The 12,095-nt window shown below is 38.5% G+C and overlaps 13 non-coding genes across 13 annotated transcripts; 9 read left to right on the top strand and 4 right to left on the bottom strand.

Annotated features, from left to right (window-relative positions):
- The first annotated feature begins 224 nt into the window (after positions 1-224).
- On the top strand, positions 225-306 carry TRNAS-UGA (transfer RNA serine (anticodon UGA)). Its single transcript has one exon. It is a non-coding gene; the product is annotated as a tRNA-Ser (tRNA).
- A 928-nt stretch (positions 307-1,234) lies between these two features.
- On the top strand, positions 1,235-1,316 carry TRNAS-UGA (transfer RNA serine (anticodon UGA)). The gene has a single exon. It is a non-coding gene; the product is annotated as a tRNA-Ser (tRNA).
- A 931-nt stretch (positions 1,317-2,247) lies between these two features.
- TRNAS-UGA (transfer RNA serine (anticodon UGA)) lies at positions 2,248-2,329 on the top strand. Its single transcript has one exon. It is a non-coding gene; the product is annotated as a tRNA-Ser (tRNA).
- A 929-nt stretch (positions 2,330-3,258) lies between these two features.
- Positions 3,259-3,340, top strand: TRNAS-UGA (transfer RNA serine (anticodon UGA)). The gene has a single exon. It is a non-coding gene; the product is annotated as a tRNA-Ser (tRNA).
- A 1,280-nt stretch (positions 3,341-4,620) lies between these two features.
- Positions 4,621-4,694, bottom strand: TRNAT-AGU (transfer RNA threonine (anticodon AGU)). Its single transcript has one exon. It is a non-coding gene; the product is annotated as a tRNA-Thr (tRNA).
- A 123-nt stretch (positions 4,695-4,817) lies between these two features.
- On the top strand, positions 4,818-4,899 carry TRNAS-UGA (transfer RNA serine (anticodon UGA)). Its single transcript has one exon. It is a non-coding gene; the product is annotated as a tRNA-Ser (tRNA).
- Positions 4,900-6,179: 1,280 nt separating this feature from the next.
- TRNAT-AGU (transfer RNA threonine (anticodon AGU)) lies at positions 6,180-6,253 on the bottom strand. The gene has a single exon. It is a non-coding gene; the product is annotated as a tRNA-Thr (tRNA).
- Positions 6,254-6,376: 123 nt separating this feature from the next.
- Positions 6,377-6,458, top strand: TRNAS-UGA (transfer RNA serine (anticodon UGA)). The gene has a single exon. It is a non-coding gene; the product is annotated as a tRNA-Ser (tRNA).
- Positions 6,459-7,738: 1,280 nt separating this feature from the next.
- Positions 7,739-7,812, bottom strand: TRNAT-AGU (transfer RNA threonine (anticodon AGU)). The gene has a single exon. It is a non-coding gene; the product is annotated as a tRNA-Thr (tRNA).
- Positions 7,813-7,935: 123 nt separating this feature from the next.
- TRNAS-UGA (transfer RNA serine (anticodon UGA)) lies at positions 7,936-8,017 on the top strand. The gene has a single exon. It is a non-coding gene; the product is annotated as a tRNA-Ser (tRNA).
- Positions 8,018-9,297: 1,280 nt separating this feature from the next.
- Positions 9,298-9,371, bottom strand: TRNAT-AGU (transfer RNA threonine (anticodon AGU)). Its single transcript has one exon. It is a non-coding gene; the product is annotated as a tRNA-Thr (tRNA).
- Positions 9,372-9,494: 123 nt separating this feature from the next.
- Positions 9,495-9,576, top strand: TRNAS-UGA (transfer RNA serine (anticodon UGA)). The gene has a single exon. It is a non-coding gene; the product is annotated as a tRNA-Ser (tRNA).
- Positions 9,577-11,054: 1,478 nt separating this feature from the next.
- Positions 11,055-11,136, top strand: TRNAS-UGA (transfer RNA serine (anticodon UGA)). Its single transcript has one exon. It is a non-coding gene; the product is annotated as a tRNA-Ser (tRNA).
- Positions 11,137-12,095: the final 959 nt, after the last annotated feature.

Genomic DNA, 12,095 nt, shown 5'->3' with positions numbered 1-12,095 from the left:
TTCAAATGCCACCAAATCTGCTTTTTTAGGTGGCCCACAGCCCGAGATATGGCTGTTTGAATTGATCCTCCTTCCCTGTAGCTTGAGTTTCACAATGTGTGTGAAGCAACTTCATGCTGATAGGACAGCATCAGATGCTGAGTTCAGAGCAAAAGACTGATCTCATATTTTAGGCTAGCCCCTTAGGTGTAGTTGCCAGAAGTCTTAACAGTCAGGGTACATAAGTTGTGATGGCCGAGTGGTAAAGGCGTTGGATTTGAAATCCAATGGGGTCTCCCTGCACAGGTTCAAGTCCTGTTCACAACGTTCTATTTTAAGAAGAGAACTTCCAGAAACATATTAAAGTTTGTCACCTATAGAAAGAGTCATTTTAATTCCATCCTCTTTATCACTGATTAATTACATTAATAATAGTGGTTCCAGCTGTGCCCCTGGCTTACAACTCTGAAAGCGAGCAATATTTAGAGTATAAATCACTATAACTACAGCATCCCATTTGTCCAGACTTTTATTTTCCTCTTGATAAAAACAAATCAGGTTGGTTGGACAACTTCTGTCCTTAGTAAATCTCTGCTTGCTGTCAATTATAATACTATTTTCTGTCACATACTCCTGTATATAGTCCCTTAAATGGACTCTGTCACCAGTTTATCAATTCCCAATTTCCTAACTAGCCTAATAGGCGCTATGATGCTGATAACTACAGTGTGATTTGTTGTTTTTTTTAAAAAAACGTTTATTTGCAAAGTTATGAGCATTTATTTATATATACTAATGTAGCTCTAATAGCCAAATAGGAGATGACTCCTTTTTACTCTGGGCAGCTAATGTTTTCTGTATGACGCTGTCCAATCAGCATACAACTTCTCCCCCTTCCCTGTCCAGCAACACAGTGTGATCATATAGTACACTGCGTCCATTCCCGACTGTGTTTTCAACAGGTGATATCTTCGGTTCTGTCACAGCTAGAACTGTGATTTTGGTGTCATATGAAAGAGTAGAATCCAGTCTTTCAAATGCCACCAAATCTGCTTTTTTAGGTGGCCCACAGCCCGAGATATGGCTGTTTGAATTGATCCTCCTTCCCTGTAGCTTGAGTTTCACATGTGTGTGAAGCAACTTCATGCTGATAGGACAGCATCAGATGCTGAGTTCAGAGCAAAAGACTGATCTCATATTTTAGGCTAGCCCCTTAGGTGTAGTTGCCAGAAGTCTTAACAGTCAGGGTACATAAGTTGTGATGGCCGAGTGGTTAAGGCGTTGGATTTGAAATCCAATGGGGTCTCCCTGCACAGGTTCAAGTCCTGTTCACAACGTTCTATTTTAAGAAGAGAACTTCCAGAAACATATTAAAGTTTGTCACCTATAGAAAGAGTCATTTTAATTCCATCCTCTTTATCACTGATTAATTACATTAATAATAGTGGTTCCAGCTGTGCCCCTGGCTTACAACTCTGAAAGCGAGCAATATTTAGAGTATAAATCACTATAACTACAGCATCCCATTTGTCCAGACTTTTATTTTCCTCTTGATAAAAACAAATCAGGTTGGTTGGACAACTTCTGTCCTTAGTAAATCTCTGCTTGCTGTCAATTATAATACTATTTTCTGTCACATACTCCTGTATATAGTCCCTTAAATGGACTCTGTCACCAGTTTATCAATTCCCAATTTCCTAACTAGCCTAATAGGCGCTATGATGCTGATAACTACAGTGTGATTTGTTGTTTTTTTTTAAAAAACGTTTATTTGCAAAGTTATGAGCATTTATTTATATATATACTAATGTAGCTCTAATAGCCAAATAGGAGATGACTCCTTTTTACTCTGGGCAGCTAATGTTTTCTGTATGATGCTGTCCAATCAGCATACAACTTCTCCCCCTTCCCTGTCCAGCAACACAGTGTGATCATATAGTACACTGCGTCCATTCCCGACTGTGTTTTCAACAGGTGATATCTTCGGTTCTGTCACAGCTAGAACTGTGATTTTGGTGTCATATGAAAGAGTAGAATCCAGTCTTTCAAATGCCACCAAATCTGCTTTTTTAGGTGGCCCACAGCCCGAGATATGGCTGTTTGAATTGATCCTCCTTCCCTGTAGCTTGAGTTTCACAATGTGTGTGAAGCAACTTCATGCTGATAGGACAGCATCAGATGCTGAGTTCAGAGCAAAAGACTGATCTCATATTTTAGGCTAGCCCCTTAGGTGTAGTTGCCAGAAGTCTTAACAGTCAGGGTACATAAGTTGTGATGGCCGAGTGGTAAAGGCGTTGGATTTGAAATCCAATGGGGTCTCCCTGCACAGGTTCAAGTCCTGTTCACAACGTTCTATTTTAAGAAGAGAACTTCCAGAAACATATTAAAGTTTGTCACCTATAGAAAGAGTCATTTTAATTCCATCCTCTTTATCACTGATTAATTACATTAATAATAGTGGTTCCAGCTGTGCCCCTGGCTTACAACTCTGAAAGCGAGCAATATTTAGAGTATAAATCACTATAACTACAGCATCCCATTTGTCCAGACTTTTATTTTCCTCTTGATAAAAACAAATCAGGTTGGTTGGACAACTTCTGTCCTTAGTAAATCTCTGCTTGCTGTCAATTATAATACTATTTTCTGTCACATACTCCTGTATATAGTCCCTTAAATGGACTCTGTCACCAGTTTATCAATTCCCAATTTCCTAACTAGCCTAATAGGCGCTATGATGCTGATAACTACAGTGTGATTTGTTGTTTTTTTTAAAAAAACGTTTATTTGCAAAGTTATGAGCATTTATTTATATATACTAATGTAGCTCTAATAGCCAAATAGGAGATAACTCCTTTTTACTCTGGGCAGCTAATGTTTTCTGTATGACGCTGTCCAATCAGCATACAACTTCTCCCCGTTCCCTGTCCAGCAACACAGTGTGATCATATAGTACACTGCGTCCATTCCCGACTGTGTTTTCAACAGGTGATATCTTCGGTTCTGTCACAGCTAGAACTGTGATTTTGGTGTCATATGAAAGAGTAGAATCCAGTCTTTCAAATGCCACCAAATCTGCTTTTTTAGGTGGCCCACAGCCCGAGATATGGCTGTTTGAATTGATCCTCCTTCCCTGTAGCTTGAGTTTCACAATGTGTGTGAAGCAACTTCATGCTGATAGGACAGCATCAGATGCTGAGTTCAGAGCAAAAGACTGATCTCATATTTTAGGCTAGCCCCTTAGGTGTAGTTGCCAGAAGTCTTAACAGTCAGGGTACATAAGTTGTGATGGCCGAGTGGTTAAGGCGTTGGATTTGAAATCCAATGGGGTCTCCCTGCACAGGTTCAAGTCCTGTTCACAACGTTCTATTTTAAGAAGAGAACTTCCAGAAACATATTAAAGTTTGTCACCTATAGAAAGAGTTATTTTAATTCCATCCTCTTTATCACTGATTAATTACATTAATAATAGTGGTTCCAGCTGTGCCCCTGGCTTACAACTCTGAAAAGCGAGCAATATTTAGAGTATAAATCACTATAACTACAGCATCCCATTTGTCCAGACTTTTATTTTCCTCTTGATAAAAACAAATCAGGTTGGTTGGACAACTTCTGTCCTTAGTAAATCTCTGCTTGCTGTCAATTATAATACTATTTTCTGTCACATACTCCTGTATATAGTCCCTTAAATGGACTCTGTCACCAGTTTATCAATTCCCAATTTCCTAACTAGCCTAATAGGCGCTATGATGCTGATAACTGCAGTGTGATTTGTTGTTTTTTTTTAAAAAACGTTTATTTGCAAAGTTATGAGCATTTATTTATATATACTAATGTAGCTGTAATAGCCAAATAGGAGATGACTCATTTTTACTCTGGGCAGCTAATGTTTTCTGTATGACGCTGTCCAATCAGCATACAACTTCTCCCCCTTCCCTGTCCAGCAACACAGTGTGATCATATAGTACACTGCGTCCATTCCCGACTGTGTTTTCAACAGGTGATATCTTCGGTTCTGTCACAGCTAGAACTGTGATTTTGGTGTCTTATGAAAGAGTAGAATCCAGTCTTTCAAATGCCACCAAATCTGCTTTTTTAGGTGGCCCACAGCCCGAGATATGGCTGTTTGAATTGATCCCCCTTCCCTGTAGCTTGAGTTTCACAATGTGTGTGAAGCAGCTTCATGCTGATAGGACAGCATCAGATGCTGAGAGTCAGCTCCACCTCAGGAGAATTGCTGCTGTTACCTCCCAGATGTTTAATAAAGGCTAAATTACATATTTAGAAAATGCTCATAACTTTGCAAATAATAAACATTTTTTTACTACAAATCACCCTGTAGTTATCAGCAGCAAAGCACCTATTAGACTAGTTAGGAGTTAGGGACCTGATAAACTGGTAACAGAGTCCCTTTAAGAGCTCTTCAAAAGTTTTTCCCACAATGGATGTTAAGCTTACTGGTCTATAATTACTTTGTATTGAACTTACTACTTATAGAAAACTCAATGACATTCATGGGGTCTCTGTCACCAATGAAAAACCCGATAGATTTTTAATCGCCTATAAAGAATTTGATTCATCATATACTTTAGTTATGTAAACTTAAATAATAAACAAGTGAATAAACTAAAGCAACAAATAGCAAGGCACTGCTGAGATTTGAACTCAGGATCTCCTGTTTACTAGACAGGCGCTTTAACCAACTAAGCCACAGCACCAAAGCACTTTTCTTCTCACGGTGTCCTACCACACAGCTCAGTTCAGAGCAAAAGACTGATCTCATATTTTAGGCCAGCCCCTTAGGTGTAGTTGCCAGAAGTCTTAACAGTCAGGGTACATAAGTTGTGATGGCCGAGTGGTTAAGGCGTTGGATTTGAAATCCGATGGGGTCCCCCTGCACAGGTTCAAGTCCTGTTCACAACGTTCTATTTTAAGAAGAGAACTTCCAGAAACATATTAAAGTTTGTCACCTATAGAAAGAGTTATTTTAATTCCATCCTCTTTATCACTGATTAATTACATTAATAATAGTGGTTCCAGCTGTGCCCCTGGCTTACAACTCTGAAAAGCGAGCAATATTTAGAGTATAAATCACTATAACTACAGCATCCCATTTGTCCAGACTTTTATTTTCCTCTTGATAAAAACAAATCAGGTTGGTTGGACAACTTCTGTCCTTAGTAAATCTCTGCTTGCTGTCAATTATAATACTATTTTCTGTCACATACTCCTGTATATAGTCCCTTAAATGGACTCTGTCACCAGTTTATCAATTCCCAATTTCCTAACTAGCCTAATAGGCGCTATGATGCTGATAACTACAGTGTGATTTGTTGTTTTTTTTAAAAAAACGTTTATTTGCAAAGTTATGAGCATTTATTTATATATACTAATGTAGCTCTAATAGCCAAATAGGAGATGACTCATTTTTACTCTGGGCAGCTAATGTTTTCTGTATGACGCTGTCCAATCAGCATACAACTTCTCCCCCTTCCCTGTCCAGCAACACAGTGTGATCATATAGTACACTGCGTCCATTCCCGACTGTGTTTTCAACAGGTGATATCTTCGGTTCTGTCACAGCTAGAACTGTGATTTTGGTGTCTTATGAAAGAGTAGAATCCAGTCTTTCAAATGCCACCAAATCTGCTTTTTTAGGTGGCCCACAGCCCGAGATATGGCTGTTTGAATTGATCCCCCTTCCCTGTAGCTTGAGTTTCACAATGTGTGTGAAGCAGCTTCATGCTGATAGGACAGCATCAGATGCTGAGAGTCAGCTCCACCTCAGGAGAATTGCTGCTGTTACCTCCCAGATGTTTAATAAAGGCTAAATTACATATTTAGAAAATGCTCATAACTTTGCAAATAATAAACATTTTTTTACTACAAATCACCCTGTAGTTATCAGCAGCAAAGCACCTATTAGACTAGTTAGGAGTTAGGGACCTGATAAACTGGTAACAGAGTCCCTTTAAGAGCTCTTCAAAAGTTTTTCCCACAATGGATGTTAAGCTTACTGGTCTATAATTACTTTGTATTGAACTTACTACTTATAGAAAACTCAATGACATTCATGGGGTCTCTGTCACCAATGAAAAACCCGATAGATTTTTAATCGCCTATAAAGAATTTGATTCATCATATACTTTAGTTATGTAAACTTAAATAATAAACAAGTGAATAAACTAAAGCAACAAATAGCAAGGCACTGCTGAGATTTGAACTCAGGATCTCCTGTTTACTAGACAGGCGCTTTAACCAACTAAGCCACAGCACCAAAGCACTTTTCTTCTCACGGTGTCCTACCACACAGCTCAGTTCAGAGCAAAAGACTGATCTCATATTTTAGGCCAGCCCCTTAGGTGTAGTTGCCAGAAGTCTTAACAGTCAGGGTACATAAGTTGTGATGGCCGAGTGGTTAAGGCGTTGGATTTGAAATCCGATGGGGTCCCCCTGCACAGGTTCAAGTCCTGTTCACAACGTTCTATTTTAAGAAGAGAACTTCCAGAAACATATTAAAGTTTGTCACCTATAGAAAGAGTTATTTTAATTCCATCCTCTTTATCACTGATTAATTACATTAATAATAGTGGTTCCAGCTGTGCCCCTGGCTTACAACTCTGAAAAGCGAGCAATATTTAGAGTATAAATCACTATAACTACAGCATCCCATTTGTCCAGACTTTTATTTTCCTCTTGATAAAAACAAATCAGGTTGGTTGGACAACTTCTGTCCTTAGTAAATCTCTGCTTGCTGTCAATTATAATACTATTTTCTGTCACATACTCCTGTATATAGTCCCTTAAATGGACTCTGTCACCAGTTTATCAATTCCCAATTTCCTAACTAGCCTAATAGGCGCTATGATGCTGATAACTACAGTGTGATTTGTTGTTTTTTTTTAAAAAACGTTTATTTGCAAAGTTATGAGCATTTATTTATATATACTAATATAGCTCTAATAGCCAAATAGGAGATGACTCCTTTTTACTCTGGGCAGCTAATGTTTTCTGTATGACGCTGTCCAATCAGCATACAACTTCTCCCCCTTCCCTGTCCAGCAACACAGTGTGATCATATAGTACACTGCGTCCATTCCCGACTGTGTTTTCAACAGGTGATATCTTCGGTTCTGTCACAGCTAGAACTGTGATTTTGGTGTCTTATGAAAGAGTAGAATCCAGTCTTTCAAATGCCACCAAATCTGCTTTTTTAGGTGGCCCACAGCCCGAGATATGGCTGTTTGAATTGATCCCCCTTCCCTGTAGCTTGAGTTTCACAATGTGTGTGAAGCAGCTTCATGCTGATAGGACAGCATCAGATGCTGAGAGTCAGCTCCACCTCAGGAGAATTGCTGCTGTTACCTCCCAGATGTTTAATAAAGGCTAAATTACATATTTAGAAAATGCTCATAACTTTGCAAATAATAAACATTTTTTTACTACAAATCACCCTGTAGTTATCAGCAGCAAAGCACCTATTAGACTAGTTAGGAGTTAGGGACCTGATAAACTGGTAACATAGTCCCTTTAAGAGCTCTTCAAAAGTTTTTCCCACAATGGATGTTAAGCTTACTGGTCTATAATTACTTTGTATTGAACTTACTACTTATAGAAAACTCAATGACATTCATGGGGTCTCTGTCACCAATGAAAAACCCGATAGATTTTTAATCGCCTATAAAGAATTTGATTCATCATATACTTTAGTTAAGTAAACTTAAATAATAAAAAAGTGAATAAACTAAAGCAACAAATAGCAAGGCACTGCTGAGATTTGAACTCAGGATCTCCTGTTTACTAGACAGGCGCTTTAACCAACTAAGCCACAGCACCAAAGCACTTTTCTTCTCACGGTGTCCTACCACACAGCTCAGTTCAGAGCAAAAGACTGATCTCATATTTTAGGCTAGCCCCTTAGGTGTAGTTGCCAGAAGTCTTAACAGTCAGGGTACATAAGTTGTGATGGCCGAGTGGTTAAGGCGTTGGATTTGAAATTCAATGGGGTCTCCCTGCACAGGTTCAAGTCCTGTTCACAACGTTCTATTTTAAGAAGAGAACTTCCAGAAACATATTAAAGTTTGTCACCTATAGAAAGAGTTATTTTAATTCCATCCTCTTTATCACTGATTAATTACATTAATAATAGTGGTTCCAGCTGTGCCCCTGGCTTACAACTCTGAAAAGCGAGCAATATTTAGAGTATAAATCACTATAACTACAGCATCCCATTTGTCCAGACTTTTATTTTCCTCTTGATAAAAACAAATCAGGTTGGTTGGACAACTTCTGTCCTTAGTAAATCTCTGCTTGCTGTCAATTATAATACTATTTTCTGTCACATACTCCTGTATATAGTCCCTTAAATGGACTCTGTCACCAGTTTATCAATTCCCAATTTCCTAACTAGCCTAATAGGCGCTATGATGCTGATAACTACAGTGTGATTTGTTGTTTTTTTTAAAAAAACGTTTATTTGCAAAGTTATGAGCATTTATTTATATATACTAATGTAGCTCTAATAGCCAAATAGGAGATGACTCCTTTTTACTCTGGGCAGCTAATGTTTTCTGTATGACGCTGTCCAATCAGCATACAACTTCTCCCCCTTCCCTGTCCAGCAACACAGTGTGATCATATAGTACACTGCGTCCATTCCCGACTGTGTTTTCAACAGGTGATATCTTCGGTTCTGTCACAGCTAGAACTGTGATTTTGGTGTCTTATGAAAGAGTAGAATCCAGTCTTTCAAATGCCACCAAATCTGCTTTTTTAGGTGGCCCACAGCCCGAGATATGGCTGTTTGAATTGATCCCCCTTCCCTGTAGCTTGAGTTTCACAATGTGTGTGAAGCAGCTTCATGCTGATAGGACAGCATCAGATGCTGAGAGTCAGCTCCACCTCAGGAGAATTGCTGCTGTTACCTCCCAGATGTTTAATAAAGGCTAAATTACATATTTAGAAAATGCTCATAACTTTGCAAATAATAAACATTTTTTTACTACAAATCACCCTGTAGTTATCAGCAGCAAAGCACCTATTAGACTAGTTAGGAGTTAGGGACCTGATAAACTGGTAACAGAGTCCCTTTAAGAGCTCTTCAAAAGTTTTTCCCACAATGGATGTTAAGCTTACTGGTCTATAATTACTTTGTATTGAACTTACTACTTATAGAAAACTCAATGACATTCATGGGGTCTCTGTCACCAATGAAAAACCCGATAGATTTTTAATCGCCTATAAATAATTTTATTCATCATATACTTTAGTTATGTAAACTTAAATAATAAACAAGTGAATAAACTAAAGCAACAAATAGCAAGGCACTGCTGAGATTTGAACTCAGGATCTCCTGTTTACTAGACAGGCGCTTTAACCAACTAAGCCACAGCACCAAAGCACTTTTCTTCTCACGGTGTCCTACCACACAGCTCAGTTCAGAGCAAAAGACTGATCTCATATTTTAGGCCAGCCCCTTAGGTGTAGTTGCCAGAAGTCTTAACAGTCAGGGTACATAAGTTGTGATGGCCGAGTGGTTAAGGCGTTGGATTTGAAATCCGATGGGGTCCCCCTGCACAGGTTCAAGTCCTGTTCACAACGTTCTATTTTAAGAAGAGAACTTCCAGAAACATATTAAAGTTTGTCACCTATAGAAAGAGTTATTTTAATTCCATCCTCTTTATCACTGATTAATTACATTAATAATAGTGGTTCCAGCTGTGCCCCTGGCTTACAACTCTGAAAAGCGAGCAATATTTAGAGTATAAATCACTATAACTACAGCATCCCATTTGTCCAGACTTTTATTTTCCTCTTGATAAAAACAAATCAGGTTGGTTGGACAACTTCTGTCCTTAGTAAATCTCTGCTTGCTGTCAATTATAATACTATTTTCTGTCACATACTCCTGTATATAGTCCCTTAAATGGACTCTGTCACCAGTTTATCAATTCCCAATTTCCTAACTAGCCTAATAGGCGCTATGATGCTGATAACTACAGTGTGATTTGTTGTTTTTTTTAAAAAAACATTTATTTGCAAAGTTATGAGCATTTATTTATATATACTAATGTAGCTCTAATAGCCAAATAGGAGATGACTCCTTTTTACTCTGGGCAGCTAATGTTTTCTGTATGACGCTGTCCAATCAGCATACAACTTCTCCCCCTTCCCTGTCCAGCAACACAGTGTGATCATATAGTACACTGCGTCCATTCCCGACTGTGTTTTCAACAGGTGATATCTTCGGTTCTGTCACAGCTAGAACTGTGATTTTGGTGTCTTATGAAAGAGTAGAATCCAGTCTTTCAAATGCCACCAAATCTGCTTTTTTAGGTGGCCCACAGCCCGAGATATGGCTGTTTGAATTGATCCCCCTTCCCTGTAGCTTGAGTTTCACAATGTGTGTGAAGCAGCTTCATGCTGATAGGACAGCATCAGATGCTGAGAGTCAGCTCCACCTCAGGAGAATTGCTGCTGTTACCTCCCAGATGTCTAATAAAGGCTAAATTACATATTTAGAAAATGCTCATAATTTTGCAAATAATAAACATTTTTTTTACTACAAATCACCCTGTAGTTATCAGCAGCAAAGCACCAATTAGACTAGTTAGGAGTTAGGGACCTGATAAACTGGTAACAGAGTCCCTTTAAGAGCTCTTCAAAAGTTTTTCCCACAATGGATGTTAAGCTTACTGGTCTATAATTACTTTGTATTGAACTTACTACTTATAGAAAACTCAATGACATTCATGGGGTCTCTGTCACCAATGAAAAACCCGATAGATTTTTAATTGCCTATAAAGAATTTGATTCATCATATACTTTAGTTATGTAAACTTAAATAATAAACAAGTGAATAAACTAAAGCAACAAATAGCAAGGCACTGCTGAGATTGGAACTCAGGATCTCCTGTTTACTAGACAGGCGCTTTAACCAACTAAGCCACAGCACCAAAGCACTTTTCTTCTCACGGTGTCCTACCACACAGCTCAGTTCAGAGCAAAAGACTGATCTCATATTTTAGGCTAGCCCCTTAGGTGTAGTTGCCAGAAGTCTTAACAGTCAGGGTACATAAGTTGTGATGGCCGAGTGGTTAAGGCGTTGGATTTGAAATCTAATGGGGTCTCCCTGCACAGGTTCAAGTCCTGTTCACAACGTTCTATTTTAAGAAGAGAACTTCCAGAAACATATTAAAGTTTGTCACCTATAGAAAGAGTTATTTTAATTCCATCCTCTTTATCACTGATTAATTACATTAATAATAGTGGTTCCAGCTGTGCCCCTGGCTTACAACTCTGAAAAGCGAGCAATATTTAGAGTATAAATCACTATAACTACAGCATCCCATTTGTCCAGACTTTTATTTTCCTCTTGATAAAAACAAATCAGGTTGGTTGGACAACTTCTGTCCTTAGTAAATCTCTGCTTGCTGTCAATTATAATACTATTTTCTGTCACATACTCCTGTATATAGTCCCTTAAATGGACTCTGTCACCAGTTTATCAATTCCCAATTTCCTAACTAGCCTAATAGGCGCTATGATGCTGATAACTACAGTGTGATTTGTTGTTTTTTTAAAAAAAACATTTATTTGCAAAGTTATGAGCATTTATTTATATATACTAATGTAGCTCTAATAGCCAAATAGGAGATGACTCCTTTTTACTCTGGGCAGCTAATGTTTTCTGTATGACGCTGTCCAATCAGCATACAACTTCTCCCCCTTCCCTGTCCAGCAACACAGTGTGATCATATAGTACACTGCGTCCATTCCCGACTGTGTTTTCAACAGGTGATATCTTCGGTTCTGTCACAGCTAGAACTGTGATTTTGGTGTCTTATGAAAGAGTAGAATCCAGTCTTTCAAATGCCACCAAATCTGCTTTTTTAGGTGGCCCACAGCCCGAGATATGGCTGTTTGAATTGATCCCCCTTCCCTGTAGCTTGAGTTTCACAATGTGTGTGAAGCAGCTTCATGCTGATAGGACAGCATCAGATGCTGAGAGTCAGCTCCACCTCAGGAGAATTGCTGCTGTTACCTCCCAGATGTCTAATAAAGGCTAAATTACATATTTAGAAAATGCTCATAATTTTGCAAATAATAAACATTTTTTT

The sequence above is a fragment of the Rhinoderma darwinii genome, assembly GCF_050947455.1.
Source record: "Rhinoderma darwinii isolate aRhiDar2 chromosome 3 unlocalized genomic scaffold, aRhiDar2.hap1 SUPER_3_unloc_13, whole genome shotgun sequence".
Classification (NCBI taxonomy): Eukaryota; Metazoa; Chordata; class Amphibia; order Anura; family Rhinodermatidae; genus Rhinoderma; species Rhinoderma darwinii.
Note: the sequence above shows the minus strand (reverse complement) of the source record. Positions and strands in the feature narration are given on the sequence as shown.